A 20505-nucleotide genomic window follows, 5' to 3' on the forward strand; every position below is an offset into this window, starting at 1 on the left:
AGGGGAGGGGGGGGTTAGAGCTGGGACACCAGTTCCAGCAGCTCCGGGGGGCCGTCCAGCTGATACCGGAAGTCAGGCAACTTCTGTGATCCATCTGGGACCTCCTCTGCAGCTGGTGTTGGGTATGTAGGTACTGAGGGCCCGCTCAAGCACTCCTTCCCTCCCTCTTGAGGCCCAGGTCAACCCTGGCCAAGCTGTTGTTGGCCCTGTGTCCACCCTTGTATTTGTTCTTTCAGTTCTGGAGTAGCCTGTCATACAGCACTTTGCAATGTGGTTAATGCTCTTTACAGTTCCTGGTATAAGTACTGTACTATTCACAGCAGGGCTCTAGCCAAACTATTTATTTAAAAAAAATGTATTTATTAAATGTTGTACCAGGAAGTAATACATTGAGCATTAACTCTCGTTTTCAATTATATCCTGGTCACAGAGTTCTGATACATGGTTGCATTAAATGAACAGTGGTAATCCATTCAATTTATAGTTAGAGGTAATACATGGGCGTATGTAACCGTTACAGACAAGGTTAAAATTGTGTTTAGGCCTGTGATAGGTTGTGTTAGAAGAGGCCCTGCCCCATGGAGCTTACAGTCTACAAAGAAGGGTAAGTGGAAATATAATGTACAAGGGATGAGAAGGATGGTGTGTTTCTGATTTGTAACAGAGCAGCTGTAACATTAACAAACATTAGCGAACGACAGCAAATGGCTGAAACCCTTCAGCCATCACCAAAGGCTGTCCGCCTTTGGGGAAACACAGATGTAGGCTGAAGGGGTTCTCAATTAATTCAGCTGTAATTTGAGAGTCATTTGTCCTACTCGGTCATTAACATTGCAGAGGGCTGCGGGGGAGGGGGGAAGGGGGCGGATGATGAAACACATACTGTAGTAGTAAGCAAACGCATATGTTAACCCCTAGGATGCTGGTTGTGTGATAAGAGAAGCAGCTCTTGGGGAACCCTTTCAGGCATCCACCTTTGGGGCGGGTCAGATCCCTCCACCAAAGTAGGAGTAGAGTGTCCATGAGTATAATAATAATATTTGTTATTATTATTGTACATTTGTAAAGCACAAACATATTCCGCAGTGTGGTACAATGAAGGTACAAAGTGACATCTATTGCATTAACAGTACAGCTGGTACCAGTACTGTTGGGTGGGGGTGGGGGGAGAAGGAGGTGGATGTTAGAGTATGCCAGATAGGCTTCCTTAAAAAGGGGGAGTTTTCAGGGTGTAAATGTCTGAAAGCAAGGGGAGAGTCTGATGGTACAGTACATGGTAGGGAATTCCAGAGAGAGGGTACAGGACAGGAGAAGTCTTGTAGGCGGGAGTGAGAGAAGGTAATAACGCAGGAGAGATGGAAATCGTGGGCCAAACAGAGGGGTTGTTTAAGGGTATATTTGGGGTTGAGGGCTGCAATATATGGGATGGAGGCAGTAACATTGTTGAGAGCTATGTAAGTCAGAGCTAGTGTTTTAAATGTCATTTTTATTCTAGAGGATATTTGATGCCAGTGTAGGGATTTGCATAGTGGAGCTGCAGAAGTGGAGTAGCAGAAGTGGTGCGGTGAGTGAGGTAAATAAGACTGGCAGCAGCATTTTGGATGAATTGAAGTTGGAGCAGACGGACGAGGGGAGTGCAAACTAGGAGAAGGTTGCAGTAAAGTAAGGACAGGATAAGTGAGTGAATTAGGATTTTAGTTGCGTGATGAGTGAGAAAAGGGTGTATCCTGGCGATATTTTAGAGGTGGATGCAGCAAGACTTAGTGAGGATTGAATGTGAGGAATGAAGGGGAGGACAGAGTCAAAGAGGACTCCTAGGCAGTGAGTTTGGTGTGTTGATGAGACCGTGGTATTATCGACTGTGAGGGAAAGTTTGGGTGTAGGGGTGACACTGGTTTATTAATTCTGTTTTGGACATGTGATGCTTCAGGTAATGGTGAGACATCCAGGAGGAGATTGCATAGAGACAGTAGGTGACACGGGACCAGAGGGAGGGGGCCAAAATATTGTATTAGTTCACCAAGAGAAAAGGTCTAGTGAGTGAGAAGAGCAGAGGGACAAGGACAGAGCCTTCTGGGACTCCAACAGAAAGAGGAGACACTAGAGAAAGAAACACTAAAAGAATGGTTGAATAGGTAGGACTTGTACCAGGGTAGGGCTGCGTCACAGAGGCCAATGGAGTGTAGAGTATGCAGGAGGAGGGGGGGGGGGATCAACAGTGTTGAAGGCAGCAGAGAGATCCAGGAAAATTAACACAGAGAAATTATCCTTAGACTTATCTGTGAGTAGGTCGTTGGCTACATTTGTTAGTGCTGACTCAGTGGATTGTAGAGGGTGGAAACCAGATTGCATAGAGTCAAGCAGGGAGTTGGAGGAAAGTGAGTTAAGCGGTTGTATACAAGCCATTCATGTTGCTTGGAGGCAAAGTGGAGAAGAGAAAAAGGGCGGTAGTTAGGCAGAGAGGCTGCATCAAGAAAGGGCTTCTTTTGAAAGGGCGTGATGAGTACATGTTTAAAAGAAGATGGGAATGTGCCTGAGATGAGAGAGAGGCTAAAAAGATGAGCTAGGGTGGGGCTTAGTGTGCCAGACAGGGAGTGGAGATGTGAGGGAATAGGATGAAGGGGGCAGGTTGTAGGGCGAGATGATGTGAGGAGTGCGAAGACCTCCACTTCAGTCACAGGGGAAAATGAGCTGAAGCTGGATTTCGGTGTGCGAAGGCAGGTAGGTGTTACGTGTTGATCATAACATGAAGAGATGTTGTCTGAATGTAATTTTGCATACATTTAAATACTTAAAAATGATTATACTTTAAGAAGTTGTAACACCTGTATAATATATTTTTATATTACCTTCGCTTGCTGGTGAATTTTTTTGTGGGAAAAATTGTACTTATCTGCCTGAACAACTACAGGAGAGCCCTAATTTTAAAGAATATGCATAGAAGTCTGTCCTGTTAATCATTACATTAACTCTTACTATTGGTAAAACTTAAGCAGAGATACAGGGAAGGTAGATAAATAAATACAAACGCCAATTTTATTTATCAACCTATTCACTAAAGCCAGTGATTGAGGGCACCAGAAGGATGAGAAAATGAATGATATTCACAAATACTGATGTTCATGTTGCAGTTGACGTATATACAGTAGCAAAGGACAATGTGGGTGAATAAATCCATGTTAATGGGGCTCTGTCCTTGAGTTGTACATATAACGTATGCAAGGAGATTTCAGAATAGCTTTTTTACCTAGTATACTGACTCACAAATCTGTGCATTTTGAGGACAGATCAGAGAGACAAGTCTGATTTTTTTTTGTATTACTTCAGAATTTAGTTAGAACTAGCTGAGAGACCCGGCGTTGCCCGGGATGTAATGTTCCCGCTCCTCTCTCTCTCCTCTCCCCTTCCCCCTCTCTCTGTTTGTCCCCCATTCACATCAATCCAGTTCCCCCCTCCCTCCTTTACAGCTCTGTTTGTGCCTCTTTACAGCTTCATGCAGTGTGTGTGCGTCAGTCATTGTGTGTGCGTCAGTCAGTCACTGTGTGTGTGTGCACGCGCGTCAGTGAGTCTGACGCAGAAACACAAACACACACACAGACTGACTGACGCACACACACACACACAGTCAGTGTGTGTGTGCCTCAGTCAGTCAGTGTGTGCGTGCGCGTCAGTCAGTGTGCATGCGTCAGTCAGTGTGTGTGTGTGTGTGTGTGTGTGCGTGCGTGCGTCAGTCAGTCACTGTGTGTGTGCGTGCGTGGGTGTGGGGGTGTGTCAGTCAGTGTGTGTGTCAGTCAGTGTGTGTGTCAGTCAGTGTGTGTGTGTGTGTGTGTGTGTGTGTCCGTCCTTTGGCCCGTCACTCAGGCCAATGAGAGGTGTGCGGGGGTGTGTGGGCCAAGGGACCAATGAGATTTCCCCTAGGGACACAGGACATCCAGACAGGCATACAGTGCTTTCACTAATATAGTATAAGATTAAAAGAGCAAGTCAAAAAGTGACTCAGTTGGGAATATTTTTTCTTACTCATTGTCTTCCTTCTACAAAAGTAGTTTTCAGCCTATGATCGAGGGAACCTTGAGGTTTCACTGGAGAATACCAAAAGTTCCATGAGAACATTTTTTGTAACAAGGGACAGCTTCAAGACACCAATTTTTGTCATTTTGTTTTTTACGTAAAGCAGCATTGCTAGGTATTCCTTTGGCCAAAACATGTCAAGCCTGCAACCACAAAATAAAGGTGGTTGCAGGCTTGACCTGTTTTGGCCAAAAGATTGAACTCAATAACGCATACTTATGAGAAGAAAAAAACACATAGAAATGAACAACATAATCTGTGCAGGTTTACTGTTTACAGTTGTAGACTTTTCCAGTAGCACTCTACTCAGCACAATTAAATATATGCATATATAATACTGTGGGTCTGGGTTTCGACCTTGCTAATATTGTGTATGTCTAAATTAAATTGTTGGGATGCATGTGGCTAATCCTCATAGTTTAAATGTGCCCATCCCATCCATATTTAATCAGCAGGTCCAAGCACACACATGTAAAAGCAGTAGTCATTGAAGGATTTATTCCCCCATGACAAATGTGGTGATTGCCTTTGCTACTGTACAGCAATAAGTGTGAAACATATTTTTTTTGTTTTTGTTTTGCCCTTTATTATATTTTGAGTTTTGTTTTCACTATATTTATAGCTTCAACTGCACTGTAGCTCACATATAGCACTTACATTTTAACCCCATAGGTACCATATACATGCTATTGACTATCATTGTTTTGTTTCCTCTTTTCTCTCGGCAGTGGAAGAAATAGAAAAGGACACGGTATAACATTGGTAGTGTGGGACCGGCTGAAAGGGGGTTCCTTGGCGTGGTTGCAGGCTTGACAAGTTTTGACCAACAGATTGTACTAAATGAGCTATACTTATGAGAAGAAAAAAACATTCAGTATAGAAATTAACTAAATAATTTGGCATTGGGGCTTCTTTGAGGTCAATTTCTTAGTAATACTACAGTTGGCTCAATTAAACATATACATGTATAATAATACTGTGTGTCTGGGCTTTGAGATTGATAAGATTGTGTATATATCTATATATTTAGGAATAAAGGAACAGGGCACACACGTAACAAATTAGTTGCATGTAAATGTCGGGTGCAGATTGCCTAGATACAACTAGGCATGGATCATAGGACAAAGAGACAGACACTCCACAGTGCTAAATAGTGCAAGTTGATTTCGACATGTTGTCTCCTGATGGAGCCTTTCTTACAACAGCACAAACACAGCGAAGGAGCCTTTTAAATACATACATGAAGTGATGAAGTCATATTCATAATAATACTGTGTAAGCCACAACCCTCATTCATCAAAATTCACACAAAAGTGAAATACAATATTAAAATCTGCAACATATACCACAACATTATAACTACATTGTAGCAAAATGTAGCACACAACATAATGAAAATCAAATATAATGCATAGAAATCCTTATCTGGAGTGAGGTAGGAAAGTCAACATGGGCCGCCGCCTAGGAGAATATATTACAGAGTTGTTGCGCCCCTCTCACTCGGGTTTAAGGGCTTTAGAAGGTTCCTTCACTGTGTTTGTGCTGTTCCTGAGAAAAGCTCCATTGGAAGCTGAAATGTGGAAATAACCTTGCACGATTTAGCACTATGGAGTGACGGAGAGAGACAACGACACCTTGACAGAGGTAACCTCTTAAGAACACAGTCTCCGAGAGAGTGGTAAGAGACAGCCTCACAGAAAGGAATAGCACATTATACTCAGAAGAGGGGGAAGAGAAGCAAGTTACTTTGTTACATAACAGATATACCTCAGACATTGAAAATTCAAAGTAACTAAAGAAAAACAAACGGAGACAGTTACAACAGATCTTACACGTAGTTTAATTTCAAGGAACAGTAAATGATTTATTCTCTTTTACAAAGACAGTACAGACAACACACATATCTGTCACAAAGGTTTAATGAGTTTTGTAGCGAAGACAACTACAAAGAAAAAAAAGACAAATCCTGGCCAGGTACATTCACTGATGGACTCTTCTCATATTAATTTGTTTGTTTCGGTACCTGTGCTAATGAACTGTTCATTTGTGTGTTTATCCATTAACTTTTTTATTTAATTCTTTATATATATACTGTATGATGTATTTATTTAACCAACACTAACCGTGTGTTGGTGAATGAAGTAATTATTGCTTCCCTAAGGTATTACACAAAAATTATCCAAGGGGATAAGACAGATTCCTCTTTTTGCACTCAATATTATATTATTTTAACAGATATCGGACAAAGTTGTCCTAGCAAAAAACAAGTGTGCTATTATTGCCTTAGGGGCTATCAGATCAGTATACCCAGTTAAAAACAAAAATAATACAATTTTATTACATCAAAAGTAATTTGTGACTTAGTGAAATATTTACAGTGATAAATGTTTAAAAGAATCCTCCATATGGGGTGGAGTGGTTTTGAGACTCTATATTTGTTGTATTTACAGACTAATGGTCACATTAATATGTGTGTCTGTAGTTTTATTGAAACCATTGATGTGCATATATTTAACCAAAAGGTTTTTGCAACACAAGGCAATTATCTACTGCCCACTGAGTCGTTATACACTTATTTCATATATATGTATTACTAAAATTATACTGAGCTGTCGGAGTGGTTTCAATAAAATTATAGACACACATATTAATGTGACCATTAGTCTGTAAATACAAAAAGTATAGAGTCGCAAAACCACTCCACCCCTATGGAGGATTCTTTTAAATATTTATCACTGTAAATATTTCACTAAGTCACAAATTACTTTTGATGTAATAAAATTTTATTATTTTGTTTTTAACTGGGTATACCGATCTGATAGCCCCCAATAATAGCACACTTGTTTTTTGCTAGGACAACTTTGTCCGATACCTGTTAAAATAATATAATATTGAGTGCAAAAAGAGGAATCTTTCTTATCCCCTTGGATAATTTCTGTGTGCTTCCAATTTGTCCTCATGCACCTTATTATTATTACACATACATTTGCATTACATAATATATCAGGATGAGCGGTTTTAAAACAATTTTTTGGTTCCCTAAGGTATTGTCTCAACTATGATATCCGGAGAACACATTTTTCCCAGTGCTGCACATTATGGGTTGTTGCCTCTCTTCGCATTGCGGGGTGGCGGCACTCCTTGCTCTAGCAGTAGGAAGGGAGATCCACCGCTACATTCAGTTGCAATCCACGTTACCATAGTTGTGTACACTGCAATTGCTGCTATAAAAATTCAAAAATGTTATTAACTGTTAAACTGTGATGTTTTTAATTCATATAAGATATTGAACAGTGGTGCTGAAACCTCTCCCTGAGGACCACCAGGATTTAGAAATAACCAATGTACTTGCACACAGGGGAATACACCCAATTTGCCTAGAATCGCTAGGAGTCATCAAAGCATAATGCAGGATATCACCCCCCCAATCTGGCGGTGACTGCCACTCAAGTAAATGGCAGTTAGTGCCAGTTCGGGTATTAGACATGGTATCGTGCTTTTGATGACTCCCGGCTGATGCTGGGTGGTTGCCTGAGAAACCTGGTCTGGCTCAGAGCCCTGAGGAGACATTTCAGAACCACTGATATAGAAAAACACTGTACGTTTCTAAAAAAAAAAAAAATCTAAGCCCAAGCACAACAATTTTATTTGGTACATAGGATAAGTGTTCTGGAGTTCTGTGATGACACAATACACTTCTAAGGGTTCTGTGGACTCACAGTACATTTATTTAAGGAATCTATAGTTCTTGAAAGGTTGAAAATCATTGTCCTGGCAAAACACAGCTTCATCAAATGGGCAAGGATGTACAGTACACGCGCAACGGAGCTTAATGAGAAATGAAAGCCAAAATATAACGGTGGAAAGGAAACCGTGTGAACTGGAGAACTTTGCGGAAACATTATTCCTTTCGTTTTGAATAAGACAAAATACAACAAAACCTTTGAAGCAAAGAAAGTATCCAGCAGTTTTTCATGTAATGATATAGGAATTTTGGTCTGATTAACTGAGCCAGCAATGGTTTGCCTAAGGCAGCAGCAAACATCAGTGGCCTGGAAATGCCCTTCACAGAGAGAAGAACCGCGCACGGAGCAAATGTTGTAATAAATATAGTTGAATCTGCAATGCTTCTGATTACATTGCTTTTAAACTTTACATATGCCGACTGTCCTCATCCTAAATTCACATGTTCCCAATTCAGCAAGTCATTCAGCATCAAAGATGATTGCCATTGAGTAAATTAAAAGGAGAAATGTCCTCACGACAGGTGAAGCTCCCCGTATTCTTACACGTTTCTGAGATGATGCTGCCGGAAAGTTTAGTTTAAAAAAATATATATATTTACTGAACTGGGGGCATATGCGCTGGTAGACCCCAACGATTGATGTAAATTGCAAAACCACAGTGAAAAGAATTGATCGTTTGAAGGAGGTTTTTCGGTTATGATGGGCAATAGCTTCAATAGTTAAGCTCATTTGTTGTTTGTAAACTTCTGTGACAAAACTTTAACGTTCAAAGCACTGAGAGGGTCTTGAGATGTTGGCAATTCAACATATTCTTACATATGTAGGCAAAATCCGTAATATGTTTTATTTATGTAGTCTTTTGTCTAGGTTATTTTATTTCTTCATTAATACATTTCGGTTAATACACGTAGTTACTTAAAATATTTTCTCCACAATTTAACAGTGCAAGTGGAAGAGAAAAACCAAGACATTTTGCCTCAGACTAAAAATATACATTTGCTTTTTAATAGATTTGTCATAATTGTTACAAAAGGCAGCATTTTTGTACAGCACAAGAGTGTGTAATACAATGGCAGCCTTAATGATGCTGGTAAGGGAGACCTACAATCACTCTGATGTAATGAAATAAAGTACCTCTCCACATAGTAAAGGTAAATTCACTCTAATCGAATAGCCTTTTATAATTTTACTATAATGTCTGGTAATGAACGATAATAAGTATCTCTTGAAGCACGGGGTCCCCGGAGCTGAAATCAACATGGTTCAGCTCCTCCGGGGACCTCCTGTTTCAAACCTATTTTTAAAAAAATAAAGGAAAAACAGCAACAAAAAAGTGCTGCGTTAAAAGAAAGAGACAAAATGTGCCTCAAACCTGGGTAAAATAGTTTTCTTCTACAAAAATATGATACGATGGCAGCATTACGCTGCGTTGTCATGACGACCCGACGCTACAGGTGAGGGCCTGCTACGGAAAAGGTAACACACACGACACACACGCACTCGCACAACAAATTGCCTCCCTAGGCTATAGCTTACTCAGCAGAATGGGAAATCCACCACTGCCTGAAAGGACATGAGTCCAGGTTTATATTACAAATAAATACGTTGGATGTCATTCAATCAGCTAAAAAAAATCATCCATTCATGCTCTCTGCACAAGGTCATGAAGAGATGATATCCAGGGACTGCCTGGGTAAGACCAGAGCTGCTGTTTGTATGGTCTGATGACTTTTTTTTTTTTTAAGATGAATATGCTAGCACCACTACAGTATATATTTAGTGTTTTAGTAAATATTATTTTTGAGTTGTGGTTGTGAATGTAATTTTGGACCTCGGAGCACAGCCGCGATTGGGCATTAATTAATCACCACTGACATGAATAGCCAATAATCGGAAATTGCACTTTTGTGATTCTCTCCCTTTGTATCAGTTACCTGCTCTATATGAATGATGTTTTTATTTAATTAAATTATTGTTACATAAAGTTACATTTATAAACTGCTGCTTAAGATGAGAATATATAGCCTGATACAAACAATTTAAGGTTGGTCTATGTTTTTACAAGGTGAGTTATAAAGACATAGAAAAATATTTGGAGCAACTTAAAATGCCAATGGGGTAAAAAATAACCAAAGGGTGCGACCAACGCTCATACATTATCATGAAAATGTTACATGTTAAACCCCCTCAAAAAGTATTTGTTTAGGGAAAAAAACTCCGAGCTCTCCTCACAAATCAGTCAGCATGCAGTTTATAAATGAAACATCCGAGTACAATGTTTCTGGGACATTAATGTTTCTGTATCTAAAGCCCTCTCCCGCTTAACACATTTCTCACTCACAGTCCCTCGCCTCTGGCATGCCCTTCCCCTCAATATCTGATTAGAAGCCTCTCTATCCACCTCCACGACCTTAAAACACACCACTGTAACAAAGTATATGGGAAGCTCTGTGGCTGATACTATACACCTCATACATTGTCCTTGACCCCTTGCAGACACACTTACCAGAACACCCTCCCACTGTTTCTGCACATTCTTCCTACTTGCCACTTAGATTGTAAGCTCTTCGGGGATGGATATCTTTGCCAAATATTACTTTTGTGTCTCAACGCTTCTTCCCATTATGTGTTATTTGTATTATTTATTATTTATATTATGTGTATTACTGATGTGAAGCGCTATGTACATAAATGGTGCTATATAAATAAAGATATACATATTGTACATACATACCTTTCATTAGGTTTCTTTAATAAACCGCATGCTGAACCGTTAGAGCTCTGCTAAAAAAATAAATCCTAAACGAATACTTTTTAAGGGGGTTTAACTATTACATTTTTCATGGAGTTATGAAGACACTTATAGTAATGGTTGTGTAGCCAGGTCCCCCAGGTGTGCCCTCACCTCCGTTGCGGTGAGAGAGTCAGGGAAGGTTGCAGAGTGTGCCGGGAGCGCTCTGGTGCACGGGAGGCTCTGTGGCAGCCCGAGCGCTCAGGGTGCCGCCATTTTGGTACTCGCGCATGCGAAGTGAGCCGGGGGGGGCGACGGCGCTGGAAGAGAGTTCACGCATGCGCAGGAAGTGGCTGCGGTAGCGCGTGAAGCCCAGACCAATGGGAGGAGGGCTAGAGCAGGGGACTACAAGTCCCATGAGCACCAGTGATACCAGGTGATGCCAGGGAGCCAATAGGGCGACAGGGACTCTGTAGGAAGGAGATAGGAGGTTGCGCATGGGAGCACGTTGCTAAGAGAAGACCAGGAAGGTGAAGAGGTAGGAGCTATATGTGTAGAGAGGCAAGTAGCCTCTACACTAGGCCAGAATAACACCTAAGCCCCAGATAGGCCCCTGAGTCACAGTCAGCTTGTGGTTGCTGCAGGGACAGGCCCTAGAAAAGGAACCTGCCCCATTAGTGTGCAAAGTCAGGGACACAGAGGTCGCTGCAGTTTGTCATCAGGGACACAGAGGTCGCTGCAGTTTGTCATGGGACCAAACCTCTCCAGAGACACTAATATCTACCCGGGTGGGATCGCCCCGGAGGAACCTCATGGAAAGCATCGCGCCTGCGGATCCTTTGCGAAGATTAGTCTTCTGGTCCGAGTGCAGGAGCGCTCGGCAGGTAACTCTACACCAAAGTGCACCAACTGTAACACTCTCACTCTAGTGGCTGCGCGGTCACCATACACTTGGGGTTGTGGGTGTTGGACATTGGACACGGTGTGTTTGAATATGGTGGAGGGACGCGTCCTGCGAGACACTTTAGCTACTTGTGTCTCTAGGGCAAGGAGTATTATGAAAGTTATGCATATATGTTGTTGATCACTATAAGTAAAGGTGTATGTTATTTTATGCACTGCTTGTATGTCATATTATATTGGTGTCCTGCGAGGAACAACTCCCGCTCTGCTGGGAGCCATCGCAGGTGGAGGCGCTGCACTTGGTAAGACACATAAATATACTGCCCCAGGCTCTCCGTGGCAGAGGATCGGGCCCTGCAAGCCAACAGGTTATACAGCATTAGTAGTCTTCCTGTATTCTAGGGGAAACAGGGCTACAGTTGTTCTGGATTATTGTACAAGCAGACTAAAGATGCCCACAGTTAGAAACTGTTTAGCAATGATCATCTGCTTAGTGAGACATTTTGGCAGCTCCATTATGTATCCTGCATATCTATCTATCTATCTATCTATCTATCTATCTATCTATCTATCTATCTATCTATCTATCTATCTATCTATCTATCTCAAAGGTGAAAACATAAAGTAAGAGACACAATGATCAAAGCGCAGATAAATAACAGATTGGTACCTACAGTATTTGGCATTTCGTTTGTAACATACTGCTGATTGGAGAACCATATTTGAGCACCTGGCTAATTGAAATGCAAGACAATACTGCTGTCTAATGTGATTATCTGCTGTAGGAAATGTTTGCTACTAGTAAGTAAAATACTCCGGAGATAGGATTTAATAAGAAGTTCCTTGGAAGCCAAGGTAACTGAGCCTATTCAAATTCGCAAGAGTCAACACTTTTTAGTGGTGATTAAAAAACAATAACTGACAATAGGAAAAAAAAACACCTCTGAAAATAACAAGCATAACATTTTGAAACGGGACTGCATAATAATAATAATACCTCAGTTCTTCATTCAGCTAACACCCTGCACACATTTGGGCCTATGTAGCATAGTTGGTGTGGCAAGCTGATGGATGCAAAATTAGTGCATGTCAAACTATTTATTTTGCGCTTGTGTGCACCTATGTACTAAGCTCACATTTCTCCACCTGAGCTCGGTGTACAGATCTAAATTGTATGTATTAAATTAAAAATAGAATATTTCTGTGCTCCACAAATCAATTAAAAGTGACGTAAAATTGTCCGCCAAGTTCAACTTGGCGTAAACTCTAAAAACACTGTTAATACTGGTAGCGCAGAATCCAGTTGCTATGTATGAACCCAAAAATGTATTCGATGTTCCAGGGATGTTTCATTATATAAGTTAAATAAATGTGTTATTTTCACAGTATGGGTTTTTAAAATAATATTACATTAATAATCGACATATACTCATGGTAGTTTTAGATTTTAAAAAATACTCCTGATTCTGTTTTAAATTGAATTGTATCCATCAACAAATTATGCATCTATGTATAAAGTCCTCATACATACTGTAGAATGCACATTTTATACAGGTTTGCATTACTTTTTAGCAGTGAAATTTTGATTTACAAATTCTTTTCAAATGACCTCTCTGTACGTAGGCCCCTATGTCTCCTCCAGAAAATACCCCAGCTTCTTAAAGTTTCAACTACTAGAGTAATAGCATGCCCAAACCTTGCAACCCTTTCCCGTATTTTTAGCAGTGTATCCTCAGGGTAATACTCTTAGTTTCTTTGTTCTAGAACTGATTTGCTTCAAAAGATGTCTAGTGAGCTATGTATCGCGCTCTATGCAAATGAAACTTAACCTTTTATGTCAAATTGCATCTGTGTGAAATGTAATAAAACATTAATCAGTCAGGTTTATGTCAGTTCAGATGTGATTGATTTAGGATGTATAAACGTAAACACAGGGGAGCTGTTACTTGACACACTCCAACTAACTCTTTTGCTACAGATAATGAGCGGTATATAGCAACATTCGTAATACGTACAGTAGCTCCTCAGCACACTCACGGGATATATTATAATACCATTGAAATGTCGGCCATTTTCACTGCCCGAGTGACCTGTCATGACACTTCCATACAGAACTTTCAAAATACCAGATCTACGCAATTGCAATGGGAAACCACACCACACGGGAATCTTCACGTTTTCATTCTTTTAATTGACCTTCACCATGGTGCCAAAAACATTAAAAAAACACACAATGTATCAGGGGGGGCCATGCCTCCCTTTATAAGGTATACATATATTAGTGATCTGACGTCCCCTTATTGCCCATCCCCAGACCCTGGGTCAGAGACCCGAAAGTTAAACATACACAGAGAGGCAAAAATAAGTACATCCCTCTACTTAGCATATGATGACACCATAGATACAAATGGTCCCACCCATTAATATGGTAGAAAGTAATAATACTGGTATAGCAACATGAATAACAATGAAATCAAACAATAGGACATCAGGTTTAAAAACAATCCCCCTGAATAAAAGAGTGGAAACCATTGTATCAAATGTAAACACAAGGCGAAATGCGGAAATGATCACTATGGAAATAGCAGAGAATAGCAACAATGTAAGTAAGCACTAAGAAAACAGCAGCAATGTTAGTAGCATTAAGAATATATATCATCCTAAGTATACAGACATCCGTCTTGTCGCATCAACTTATACATACCGAGAGCTAAACTTTACAGATATGAATTTTTAACCACTTTAATTACAACTGCAGAAAAGGTTGCACTATTAGCTTGTTCATAGACCCAGATCAGGATTCAGGACACCATACTGAAATGCAAGAAAAGTTATACACATTACTATAGAAAACATCTATAGTTCTCATCTTCATTAAGCCCCTTTGGGTGCACCGTTCCTAACCGATCTATGCAATACAGCTCTCTATATATGAGTAACCTCACCTTGTTCCCCCTCCAGTACTTGCTCCAGAACCTGCCATTTAATTAGGTTTGCATTACTGTATGTTTGGCAAAATAAAAATGTTTTCCAAAAGATGTTTCTGTCTTATTATTCGGGTTATAATTATGAATACTACTTTTTTGTTCATAAATCCACTGTTTGACAGCCCTTTTAGTCTGTAATATAATTTCTGGCACCTTGATGAAGGTCAATTAAAAGAATGAAAATATGAACATTTTTGTGTGGTGTGGTTTGCTGGTGTGGTTGCCTAAAGGTGATAAAGTATATATTAAACCTAGACCAAACGTGGAGTAAAACAATCTGGATCAGATTTACCGATGGAAAAAACTGCCTTCTCTTTCTTTGCTAAATGTGATGCTGTTTTTTTGCTCCACTTTTGCAGCAGGAAGACTATTTATTTACCTATTTATAAAATATTTGATGAAGAAAAAATACATTGGTACAGATCAACAGAACTCCATTAAGTCCGGGCAAATAACATGACATTATGTAAACAAAGCTAATTATATGTAAAACACACACACACACACACACACACACACACACACACATATCTATGTATGAACAGCTGTTAGTTATGAGAGAGACCTATTTTAGGAGAGTCTAAAGCAATATATATATATATATATATATATATATATATATATATACAGTGGTTGACAAATCACCAAAAAATCTACTCGCCACACAAAAAAATCTACTTGCCACCTAGTACCAAACGTGTGCTGCTTGGGCCAATATTTACTCGCCCGGGGGTTAAATCCACTCGCCCGGGGCGAGCAAATGTATAGGTTTGTCGAACACTGTATATATATATATATATATATATATATATATATATATATATATATATATATATATATATATACAGCTAAACCCCGTTATAACGCGCCTCGTTATACCGCGATTCGGTTATAACGCGGTTTTCCCGTGGCTCCCGTTTAAAAAAAAAAAAAAAAAAAAAAAAAAAAAATTCATTTTTTTTTGCACACTGCACACACTGCACACACTGCACACACACTGCTCATTGCTCACACTGCCACACTGCACACACACTGCACACTGCACACACACTGCTCATTGCTCACACTGACACACTGCACACACACTGCACACTGCACACACACTGCACACTGCACACACACTGCACATTGCTCACACTGCACACACTGACACACTGCACACACACTGCACACACACACTGCACACTGCACACACTGACACTGCACACACACTGCACACACACTGCTCATTGCTCACACTGCACACACTGACACACTGCACACACACTGCACACTGCACACACACTGCACACTGCACACACACTGCTCATTGCTCACACTGCACACACACTGCACACTGCACACACACTGCTCATTGCTCACACTGCACACACTGACACACTGCACACACACTGCACACTGCACACACACTGCTCATTGGACACACTGCACACACACTGCACACTGCACACACACTGCTCATTGGACACACTGCACACACACTGCACACTGCACACACACTGCACACACACTGCACACTGCACACACACTGCTCATTGCTCATACTGCACACACTGACACACTGCACACACACTGTACACTGCACACACACTCCTCATTGCTCACACTGCACACACTGACACACTGCACACACACTGCTCATTGCTCACACTGCACACACTGACACACTGCACACACACTGTACACTGCACACACACTCCTCATTGCTCACACTGCACACACTGACACACTGCACACAGACTGCACACACACTGCACACTGCACACACACTGCTCATTGCTCACACTGCACACACTGCACACACACTGTACACTGCACACACACTCCTCATTGCTCACACTGCACACACTGACACACTGCACACACACTCCTCATTGCTCACACTGCACACACTGACACACTGCACACACACTGCACACACACTTACAGACACTCACAGACACTTACGCACACTCACGCACACTCACACACACCCATGCACACTTACGCACACTCACGCACACTCACGCACACTCACACACACTTACACACACTTAGACACACTTAGACACACTTAGACACACACTCAGACACTTACACACACTCACAGACACTTACACACACTCACACCCACATACACACACCCATATACACACACACACTTTCTCTCCCATATATACATACACACACACACTCTCTCACTCTACTCAGACGGGGGGTGGGGTCGGAGCAGAGGAAAGGCCGCGACCAGCACCACCACCCGCTCCCCCCCCTCCTCCCGCGCAGGCAGCAGGAGCGCCAGGGACAGCGGTGGGGAGAAGAAACCCCCCATTACCACCTCCATGCAGGCAGCGGGATCTGAGGTAAGCGGCGACCTGAGGGACATCCCCGCTCCCATCTCCTGCCCCGCGGCCTGTCCCGCGTTGACAGGGGGAAGCGGGGACAGGAGGGACATCCCCGCTCCCATCTCCTGCCCCGCGGCCTGTCCCGCGGTGACAGGGGGAAGCGGGGACAGGAGGGACATCCACGCTCCCATCTCCTGCCCCGCGGCCTGTCCCGCGGTGACAGGGGGAAGCGGGGACAGGAGGGACATCCCCGCTCCCATCTCCTGCCCCGCGGCCTGTCCCGCGGTGACAGGGGGAAGCGGGGAGCGGAGGGACATCCCCGCTCCCATCTCCTGCCCCGCGGGATGAATATGCGCTAAAGCGCGGCGGCCATTTTTTTTTCTCGCGACCCCGTTAGTAACGCGGTGGTCTCGGGGTGGACCCCGAGACCCGCGTTATAACGGGGTTTAGCTGTGTGTATATATATATATATATATATATATATATATATATATATATATAAATATACAGTGTTCGACAATCCTATACATTTACTCGCCCGGGGCGGGTGGATTTAACCCCCAGGCGAGTAAACATTGGCCCAAGCAGCACACGTGTTTTTTTTTTAAATTTCCCCCGTTCGCGCTGAAATTTCCCTGCTCGCGCTTAAAAAAAAAAAAAAAAAACTCCCTACCTGACTGCTGTTTGGCGCGCGCTCCCAGGATTTGTGGGCGCGCGGCCAGGCTCTATATGAGCCCGCCCCCAACGAGCGGCCATTCTTTCTGGCAGGACATCAAGAGTAAGTACACGCCATGCTGCGGCCCCTCTGATCCTTCCCTGCTACCCCCCTGGTCCCTACATGGCTCCCTACTCCCCACCGCGGCAGCTCTCCTGTCCCCTCCTCCTGTCCCAGTCCCCTGCTCCTGTCCCCTTCCCCTCCTGTCCCCTTCTTCTGCTCCTGTCCCCTTCCCCTCCTCCATTCCCCTGCTCTTGTCCCCTTCCCCTCCTCCTGTCCCCTCCTCCTGTCCCCTCCTCCTGTCCCCTGCTCCTGTCCCCTGCTCCTGTCCCCTTCCCCTCCGCCTGTCCCCTGCTCCTGTCCCCTTCCCCTCCTCCTGTCCCCTGCTCCTGTCCCCTTCCCCCTCGATCCACCGATCGCTGCCCCGGGCGGGAGGTCCCCACTGCTGGCAGCCCGGTTGGCGTGCGGGGGGGGACTCGGCCCTCACCACGTGACTCTCACCTACCCTGCCGCCTCCCCGCCACCTAGCTTCATGCCGCCGCGGGCTGGAGGGAAGAAGCAGTCTGCAAAGCTGCTTGGCCGCGCACTGTGAAGACATGCCGGCGAGGGGAGCAGGGTAGTGGCGGCCACTGCGGGGCTGACTGTCCCCTGGGGGATACCTCGCCACGTGCCTCCCACCCACCCTGCCTCCCCAAAGCTTCCAATATGCCCGCGTGAGGTAAGGGGGGGGGGGTGTCGGCCTGCCCCCCCCCCCCCCCCACGAGCGGGGGGTGGGTGGGGGAGGAGCGTGGTGGTGGTGCTGGTCGTGGCCTTTCCTTCCCCCCCCCCCCGTGTGTGTGTGTGGGAGCAAGTGTGTGGGAGCAAGTGTATGAGTATGGAGCAAGTGTATGTGTGTATGTGTATGGGAGCAACTGTATGTGTATGGGAGCATGTGTATGTGTGTATGTGTATGGAGCAAGTGTATGTGTATGGGAGCATGTGTATGTGTGTATGTGTATGGGAGCAAGTGTATGTGTATGGGAGCATGTGTATGTGTATGGGAGCAAGTGTATGTGTGTATGTGTATGGGAGCAAGTGTATGGGAGCATGTGTATGTGTATGGGAGCAAGTGTATGTGTGTATGTGTATGGGAGCAAGTGTATGTGTGTATGTGTATGGGAGCAAGTGTATGTGTGTATGTGTATGGGAGCATGTGTATTGTGTGTATGGGAGCATGTGTATGTGTGTGACACCAGAGGTACCCCCCCAATCAGTCACCACCCCCCAATCAGTCACCACCCCCCAGTCAGTCACCACCCCCCCAGTCAGTCACCCCCCCCAGTCAGTCACCCCCCCCAGTCAGTCACCCCCCCCCCCAGTCAGTCACCCCCCCCCCCCAGTCAGTCAGTCAGTCACCCTCTCTCTGTGTATCACCCACCCTCTGTGTGTGTCACCCACCGTTTCTCCCCTCTGTGTCTCTCCCCCCACACTCTCTCTTTCCCCCACACCCTCTCTCTCCCCCCACACCCTCTCTCCCCCACACCCTCTCTCTTCCCCACACCCTCTCTCTCCCCCCACACCCTCTCTCTCCCCCACACCCTCTCTCTCCCCCCCACACTCTCTCTCTCTCCCCCACACCCTCTCTCTCTCCCCCACACCCCTCTCTCTCCCCCACACCCTCTCTCTCTCCCCACACCCTCTCTCTCTCCCCCACACCCTCTCTCTCTCCCCCACACCCTCTCTCTCCCCCCACTCTCTCTCTCTCTCCTCCCCCACTCTCTCTCTCTCCCCCCCCACTCTCTCTCTCTCTCTCTCTCTCCCCCCACTCTCTCTCTCTCCCCCCACTCTCTCTCTCTCTCCCCCCACTCTCTCTCTCTCTCCCCCCACTCTCTCTCTCTCCCCCCCACACTCTCTCTCTCTCCCCCCCACACTCTCTCTCTCCCCCCCACACTCTTCTCTCTCTCCCCCCCACTCTCTCTCTCTCTCCCCCCCCACTCTCTCTCTCTCCCCCCCCCCACTCTCTCTCTCTCCCCCCCACTCTCTCTCTCTCCCCTCCCACTCTCTCTCTCCCCCCCCCACTCTCTCTCCCCCCCCCACTCTCTCTCTCCCCCCCCCACTCTCTCTCTCCCCCCCACTCTCTCTCTCCCCCCCACTCTCTCTCTCTCCCCCACTCTCTCTCTCTCCCCCCACTCTCTCTCTCTCCCCCCACTCTCTCTCTCTCTCTCCCCCCACTCTCTCTCTCCCCCCCACTCTCTCTCTCTCCCCCACTCTCTCTCTCTCCCCCACTCTCTCTCTCTCCCCCCACTCTCTCTCTCCCCCCACTCTCTCTCTCTCCCCCCACTCTCTCTCTCTCTCTCCCCCCACTCTCTCTCTCTCCCCCAACTCTCTCTCCCTCCACTCTCTCTCTCTCTCCCCCCACTCTCTCTCTCTCTCCCCTCACTCTCTCTCTCTCCCCCCACTCTCTCTCTCTCCCCCCACTCTCTCTCCCCCAATTCTCTCTCCCCCCACTCTCTCTCTCTCTCCCCCCACTCTCTCTCTCTCCCCCCACTCTCTCTCGCTCTCCCCCCCACTCTCTCTCTCCTCCCCCACTCTCTCTCTCTCCCCCCACTCTCTCTCTCTCTCTGCCACCACTCTCTCTCTCTCTCTGCCCCCACTCTCTCTCTCTCTCTCTCTCTCTCTCTCCCCCCACTCTCTCTCTCTCCCCCTCTCCCCCCACTCTCTCTCTCTCCCCTCCCCACTCTCTCTCTCCCCCCCCCACTCTCTCTCCCCCCCCCACTCTCTCTCTCCCCCCCCCCACTCTCTCTCTCCCCCCCACTCTCTCTCTCTCCCCCCCACTCTCTCTCTCTCCCCCCACTCTCTCTCTCCCCCCACTCTCTCTCTCTCCCCCCACTCTCTCTCTCTCTCTCCCCCACTCTCTCTCTCCCCCCCACTCTCTCTCTCTCCCCCACTCTCTCTCTCTCTCCCTCCACTCTCTCTCTCTCTCCCCCACTCTCTCTCTCTCCCCCACTCTCTCTCTCTCCCTCTCCCCACTCTCTCTCTCCCCTCTCTC

At 44.9% G+C, this 20505-nt stretch overlaps 1 protein-coding gene across 7 annotated transcripts in view; it reads right to left on the reverse strand.

The window, feature by feature from the left end:
* Window positions 1-20505, reverse strand: part of PPP1R9A (protein phosphatase 1 regulatory subunit 9A) — a 255370-nt gene that overhangs the window by 86773 nt on the left and 148092 nt on the right. The gene's annotated exons all lie outside the window — the stretch shown is intronic.

This window comes from Ascaphus truei, chromosome 2 (assembly GCF_040206685.1).
Source record: "Ascaphus truei isolate aAscTru1 chromosome 2, aAscTru1.hap1, whole genome shotgun sequence".
NCBI lineage: Eukaryota > Metazoa > Chordata > Amphibia > Anura > Ascaphidae > Ascaphus > Ascaphus truei.